The 7,758-nt window shown below is 48.9% G+C and overlaps 1 long non-coding RNA gene across 1 annotated transcript; it reads right to left on the bottom strand.

Moving 5' to 3' along the window:
- Positions 1 to 874: 874 nt before the first annotated feature.
- Positions 875 to 4,834, bottom strand: LOC122234288. Its single transcript, XR_006212051.1, has 3 exons — positions 4,751 to 4,834; positions 1,986 to 2,145; positions 875 to 1,421 (listed from the first exon to the last, which is right to left on the bottom strand). It is a non-coding gene; the product is annotated as an uncharacterized LOC122234288 (long non-coding RNA).
- Between the last annotated feature and the right edge of the window lie 2,924 nt (positions 4,835 to 7,758).

The following is a 7,758-nucleotide window of genomic DNA, read 5'->3' as shown; positions in this document are numbered from 1 at the left end:
AAGAGGCTGTCACCACCTGCCTCCATTGATCAATCTGGCATCACAGGAGTGGATGGCAGGCACCTTGGGCCTCTGGAGGGGACGGCCTAGGAAGCACCCAGCATCGCACACAGCACCACCCAGGGACATGAATTTAACGGGCTAGGAGAACTGGCTTCCATGTACAGGGAGTACAGGGGAGAGAGGAACGAGGCAATGACTCTAGGAGAAGCAAAAGGGACAAGTCCAGGAAGGGAAGTGGTTCTGCGGGAGACTGACTTGGCTTCCGCAGCAAACGTGGAAAAGAAGAGGCTACCCGAGTGAAAAGCAAAGGACACGGTAACCAGACGCTGTGTGTGCATCCTGTTTGGATCGTCATTCACACCAATGGTTAAAAGACACATTTGAGATAACTGGAAAATTTGAATGTAGATTATTAAATGGTACATGGGGGCGCCTGGGTGGCTCTCAGTTAAGCATCCAACTCTTGATTTGGGCTCAGGTCATCGAGCCCCATGTCAGACTCTGAGCTGACAGCACAGAGCCTGCTTGGGCTTCTCTCCCTTTCTCTCTCTGCCCTCCCTGGCTTGTGCATGTCTGTGCACGTCCACTCCCCAACTCTCCCCCCAACCCCTCTCTCTCTCTCAAAATAAACTTTTTAAAAAATGGTACCAAGAATTGTTCACTTTCTTATATGTCTTACTGGCATTGTGGTTATGTGAGAAAATGGCCATACATTTTAGACAAGTGTAAAAAGTGAAATGTTTGGAATTTGCCTTAAAATATTTCAGTGAAGAAAACAAAAAGCCGCAGGGTCGATGAAGCAAATATTAGAAAATCTTAGTCATTAAATCTGCAGGATCAGTATATGAGGGCTCATTGTACTATCCTCTCTCGACTTGTGTGTATGTTTGAAATTTTTATAATTAAAAACCAAAAGCAAAATGGGGTGCTGAGAGAAAACCAGCAAAAGGCGAGACCCGAGACAGAGAGAACCTGATGTAGACAGTGTGGCTGGCAAGGCCTCCTCCAGGAGGGGCTGGTGAAGCGAGAGCCCGCCACCGATAAAAGGGTGGGGGGCGGTGAAGAACGGGTACAAACACAACAAAGCCGAGCCCTTGGCGTGTCAGAGAAAGGCTGGAGCAGAGGGAGAGGAGGGTATGGGCCCAGGACCCCAGGACCAGAGGGCTGCAGCAGAAGCCAGGTCGGACAGGGGCTGGCACTTACGCAACCTGACTTATTTTGCAATCAGCGCCAAGCTTTCAAATGGATTCCAGAAGGGGCAGGTTTGATTGGATTCAGGGAAGTCATTTTCTTTTAGGAAAAAGAGACGACGACTCTGGCTGTTTGGTCACAAAGGCGTTCTGGTGGGGAAGAGGCAGCGACGGTGAGAAAGCAGTTCAGGACGTGGTACAGCTGTCCCGGCAGCAGACGGTGGCTCCCTGCAGGACAGGACAGAGAAGGGGACAAGAGAGAGTGGAAACATTTGGAGGCAGAGAGCCCCTGGGGCTTGCTGATGCATGCAGTGCAGAGGATGAGAGAGAGAGAGAGAAATCAACAATGAATACCAGGTCTGGGGCTTGAGCAACTGAGGGAATGGGGGCACCAGGTGGAGAAGCAGGTGGGACAGGGTGGGGAAACCCAGAGCCCACTTCTGGGCGTCTTACACTGACAGGCTCAGAAGAGATGGGCAAGTGGAGATGGCAAGAGGGCAGAAGGTGGAAAGAAAAGACCACGAAGGGAGGGAGCATTTGGAAAAGAGCTCCATCACTTAAATAGGGAGGGGGTGACAAGAGCAAGGGCACTGAGGAGGAGCGCCAGGGAAGGAGGAGGGAAACCAGGAGACGGAAGTGGTGTTCTCCAACAGGGAGTGGGCCATCAAGCCCAAGACTCCCGAAAGCGCCGTGAAATGAACCCTGAAAGGTGCCTTTTGGAGTTGGTGAGGTGGGGGGCCCCGGTGACTTTGGCAAAGTCAGTGACTCTCCGCTTCCTGCCCCTCTCCTCACCCCGAGCTGGATGAGGACCTCTGCTGCCAGGTGCCTCCTTCCCCTGCATCTCTCCTGCTGTTTTGTGATGAAGGACGGGCTGCTCTTTTCCATAGGGTGTGGGCATCCCGAGGACAAGATGCTTGCTTCAACCTTCATACTCTTACGACAGAATTCATCCCTGTAACCATTTCATAGACACTTAATGAGCACCAACTGTATGCAAACACTCATGGGCCCAGTAAAATGGTACAATCACCAATTCCTCTTGTCTGGCATCTTTTGAAGGATGTGAAAGCAGGAAAGTTGGTCAAATGTCCCGCTGGATACCGAGTTCACTGATCCCCCTGCCAGTGATTGGAGTGAAACTAAGGGACTCCTTACAAGAGTCAGGAAACAGACCCTGAAAAGACAGCCATCCATGGCCCCTAGACCGTGTGCATGGAGCCCACCCTGGTACTCTGTTGTGCCAAACCTCAGTTCAGCCTCACGCACACACTCCTCATCACCCTCTGGACCCGAGGAAAAAGCTGAGGCGCCGCCAGGTGAAGTGCCTTCCCCAAGCTCACCCTGAGATGGAACCCGGCAGCTGGGACCTATGCCTGTCACATCAGTGTGGCCAGGGCACCTGCCACATCCGCTCCAGGGCCTGTTCCCACAGGATGTGGGCCAAATGCTCGCATGGCAGAGGGGCTGTCCCTCCTCCAGCCTGCCTACACCTCTGCCCATTCATTATTTGTCCCCTCTCTTACTCTGACCACAGTTCAACATATTAATTTTAAATGATAGCAGATCCACATCATACAGGGAGTGAGTCATTCCCTTCTCAATTCTCTTTCACGTGTTCTGCTTAATCAAGGAGAAAGTCTCATTTTGAAGCTGAGAGGGCTGACATCTCCCTAACAGTTATATTGTTTTCTAAAAAATGGTGGTAAAATACACATAACATAAAACTTAGCATTTCAACACTTTTTAAGAGTACAATTCAGTGGCATTATGCACATTCATGTTGTTATATAACCTTTACCACTATCCATCCTCAGGACTTTTTCATCTTGCAAAAATGAAACTCTGTGCCCATTAAAAACTCCCATTCTCCTCTCCCCAGCCCTGGCAATCACCCTTCTACTTTCTGTCTGCCCTAGTACCTCATAAGTGGAATGATACCATCATCTCTTGTTTGTTTGTTTGTTTGTTTGTTTGAAGTTTATTTATTTTGAGAGAGAGAGAGAAAGAGACAGAGCATGCTAGCTTGGGAGGGGCAGAGAGAAAGGGGAGAGAGAGAATCCCAAGCAGGCTCTGTCAGCACAGAGCCTGACATGGGGCTCGAACTCACAAACAGTGATACCTGAGCTGAAACCAAGAGCGTGATGTTTAAGCTTAACCACTGAACCATCAGAGCCACCCAGGTGCCCCTCATCTCCTGTTTTAAACAGAAAGAAATCAGGCCTCAGGGCCATGGCCTGCCCCTTGCCTGTAGTTGTAAACACTTCCATGCTTCCCTTCATTTTGTGGCTGGTGATGTTGGTTTTCCACTTAGGGCCAGTAGGTTTTTCTTTTCAAACAAACAGATTTAAGGAAATATAACCTGCAGTGAAAAGTTGAAGGTAGAGAGGCTCTCAGATACAGTAGAAGAGAGGGTGGGAGGTGGGTAAGGCCCAGCCTTGAGCCTCGAGATTCCTTGTGGTGGGACCCTCTGTGACCTCCATACCAGCTGCACCTGGGCCTCAGCAGAAGAATGTGCCCCCACTCCATGTACCCAGCCTCCTCAGCTTCCTGCCACCATCTGGGAAACACTTTCTGCGCCTCTCACCTTTGCCCCTATCTGTCACCTGCTTATTTATTCTGCAAAACTTGCTGTCCAGACCCTATGCTGGCTCTGGGGAATGCTCAGGCCCGGGTTACTCCCAGTGTACCCCCTCCTTAGTGCCTTCTTCCTTCTCTCCTTCTTGTTTATTTAATTCTGACCCTCCTCCATCCAATACCCCACTAATCAGCTCTGAATTCCTGGGTGGGGCCTCAAGGTAAGACAACTACAGTGGCCAGGTTGATACCTCAAGGAGTAAAGACAGAGGGAGAAGCTGTCCCCACCCAGAGGTCAGCTGCATGCTGTACCCCGACTTTGCCAAACTCATCCTGTTGCTCAAAGCATCAGAAACCCTCATGTGTACCAGAATCCCATTTTTTGCTAATATCCTATGGGCCATCGCATTATGTGTGACCTCTGTTCAGTCATGTTTGGAGTGAGTCCTGTTCAGTTAACGTCTACTTGCCCCCAGGGCGTGCGAGGTGTTCTTGCGAGGGCAGGGTCAAGGCAGTGCACCAGGCCCACTAGCACTTGATGGGGGTCAGGCATGCAGGGGTTCCCGAGGCTGCCAGGCTGATTAAGAAGTGGATTCCTATGTGACTGATGTAAGCAAGTGATTGAGGGTGTTGCCAGGGAAGTCAGGATTCCTGGGGAACTGAGACTAAAAGCCAGGCCTGGCACCCCCAGGGCCATGCCAGGGTGGATGTACAGGCCTTACAGAGAAGGACCGGTGGGTCTAGGGGACCACTGAGAGGCTCTCTGGGGGGCACAAATGGATGAAACTTGACAGTCCACCGCCCTTTCACTCACTCAAGACACCCACGACTCTCATGGTTGCCAGTTACGCGAAACCCAACCTCAACTGGCTCAATAAACACATGAAATCATTGGCTCCAGCATCTGGAAAGTTCCTAGTAACCTGGTCTGGGGCTTGACTAGACCCAGAAGCTTGATGAATCAGAAGACTACCTCCCTTTACCTCAGGCTTTGCTCCCCTCTACCCCAGGACTTCCCTCTAAGGAAGGTCACCCTGAGTGGCAAGATGGCCTCCTGCTTCCAGACCCACTTTAGGTCCGCTTAGCAACTCCAGGGGATTTTCATTGGCCCAGCTCAGGTCATGTGCCCACCCCTGTAACCAACCGCATGGGCAGGAATGTGGTTCTCTGATTGGCCAAGCCTCCCTCCCCCATCAAAGTGCAGAGTATAGCGCTTGAAGGAAAATATTCCAGAAGGGAGACGCCAGTGCCTTATCTCTCCAAGGTCCTGCTCTATGTCTTGCAGCTGTGTCTGTCTTCAGAAACCCAAAATGAGGAGATTTAAGTGAAAGCTGGGAATATGGTGGTCAGATACAGAACAAAGAACTCTTGTGTCTCAGCCCATGCTGAAGGGGGGGTTTATTGCTGCATAACTGATGCATTCCCCCCCGCCACCCCCAACCTGATCACACACTCCTACCCCTTGAAGTGTCTTCAAATTAGTCTCTGTCCTTGGAAACCCTGAGCTTAGCACAGAATCCATAAATGTCAGCTGCCACCGTTGCTCTATCAGATACTAAGTTTAAAGGTCAGTTTTAATTTTCACTGGAATTTTTAAACGGGACACAGCCTTCTGCCTGAGGAAGTGTGACTGCACTTGCTCCCCAGTGTAGGAGAGGGTTAGGCCAGGGCTGGGACCACCCATTGGTTTGCCAGTCTCCCGCCTTGGAGTCCATAGCAGTGTGAGCTTGATGTGAACCACAACCTGGGGAGCACGCACTGGGGCCCTGGACTTGGGCTGACCCGGCAAGCCTGTGCAGACAGATTTCCACTGCTGAGAGAGGACAGGAGCCAAGCCCCCAGGGCCTTCCCACACTGGGTTCCCTGGCACTGGGTCCTGCTCCTCCTGCCTGGCCCCTACCTCACAGCTCACACTGGTGCAGCCAGTTTGATCCCTCTTCTGGGATTCCTGTGTGGAGCCTCACGAGATGTCCCTCCCCCACCTCCTTCAACTCAGCCAAGCAGCCCTATGTGCCCAGTTTTGCCTGATAGCAAGGCCAGGGCCAGCTCCACCTCCAGTCACAGCCCACACCTTTCCTGATCAACCCTCTTCCTGATCAACTCCTTAACTTTCTATAGGTGCCTTTAAGGAACTGGTAAAAGTTAAGTGCCCCCTGCCCAAGTGCACGCAATGGGCCAACACTGCCAGCAGGCAGTTTCCTGGGCCACTGAAGGCTATCTGGGAGCCCTAGGTTAAGGAATCCTATCTGGGAAGGATTTCCCCCTTGGCAACCCCCATTGACTTACTTCTTAATCCTTCTATCCTGGCTGCTGTTTTTACCATGTATGAAGCTATGCAAATGCCACAGATTTCTTTACAAATAATAATACATGTTGAACACTATGTCCTAGATACTATTGCAAATGCATCATAGGTATTAGTACATTTACTCCTCACAGAAACCATGGAAGTTAGGATAATTAGAATCACCCCACTTTACAGATGAGGAAATTGAGGTACCAAGAGGTTAAGGAACTTTCCCAAAGTCTTATTGTGGAGGGAAGGTGATACCCTCCCCACCCAGCAGCTGGTTTTCTAGTTCAATCCATATCTCCCTCAAGGCTGAGCCAATGCTTGGCCACTCTAACCCCAGGGCAGGCAGGCATATGATGAAGTGAAACCAAACAGCCAAAGGTGAGCTACCCCTGGCAAGTGGCCCTCAGTAATTTGGTGCAGTCCGTTTCCACAGATTTATCTTTTCTGTTGCCTCTGCCAAACATCATCTCATTCTGGCCTAGATGATGCTTCCTCCATGCAGCCTTCTTGGCAAGAGTAGGCTGGATGCCCTCTCCTGTCACCACTCCATGTGAAGCTATAGCCCCCAGAAGTTTCCCATCCCAGCCCTTATCACTCTGTACTATGGCTACCAATCTACATAACTGCCTCCCTTCCATCTAGAAGTTCCCAACTGGGCAGGAATTATTAAAGTCTTACTTTATTTTGTTTCAAATTATTTTTTTGAAAAACAATTTTTTTGTTGAAATACACACTCCATAAAGTGTGTAAGTTATAAGTACACATCTCAAGGAATTTTTATGTACACAACCATGTATTCAGCTCAAGATATAAAACATATGTGGAACCCAGAAGTTTCCCCTGGTCCCCTCCCAGTTACTAATACCACCCCAAATGTAAATGCTGTTCTGACCACCGTCCCTATAGTTCTGTCTTTTCTTAAACTTCAATTAAATGGAATCACATACTAATACTTTTTTGTGTCTGGCTTCTTGGGCTCACCATTATGTCTGAGATTTATTCATGTTGCTGCATGTTTTAGTGATTTGTCCTTTTTGTTGTTGTGCGGTATTCCATTGAATGAATATACCAAATTTATTTATCCATTGTACTGTTGGTGAACATGTAAGCTAGTACACAGAACATCTGGAAGTCTCATTTTTTGCTGGTGAGAGTGTAAGCTGCTACAACCACCAAGGAAAACTGTCTTGTCTATCATTGTGTTATATATATATATATATATATATACATATTTATATATTTATATTTATTATATTATATAAAATTTATTGAGCATTTACTATGTGTCAAACACTGTACTAAGGCTGCATTATCTCACTTCATCCCTAAATAACGACCCTGAAAAGTAGATAGTTTCCATCCCTGAAATAGGACTATCATAGTATCAACATGATAGGATTATTGCTAAATTGAACTGAGATAACACTCTGAAGGATTTAGCCCAAAGCTGCCATTTTGGAAATGCTGTTTTTGATACTTCTTATTGTTATTCCTAAAGGACACAGGGCTGGGAATTCAGGACCTTGGGTTCCATGCCTACCTAAGACAAGCTGAGTGAGTTATCTCAGCTGTGTTGACCTCAGAGCCCCTGGAAGGTCTGCTAGCAGGGACCTGTGGGGATGACACAAGGCGTACTCTTCAATAAGACCTAGGCTGTCACTTCAGAAAGACTGTTATGTTAGTGGGGCAGGGAAC

This window comes from Panthera tigris, chromosome E2 (genome assembly GCF_018350195.1).
Source record: "Panthera tigris isolate Pti1 chromosome E2, P.tigris_Pti1_mat1.1, whole genome shotgun sequence".
In the NCBI taxonomy this organism is placed as follows: Eukaryota; Metazoa; Chordata; class Mammalia; order Carnivora; family Felidae; genus Panthera; species Panthera tigris.
Note: the sequence above shows the minus strand (reverse complement) of the source record. Positions and strands in the feature narration are given on the sequence as shown.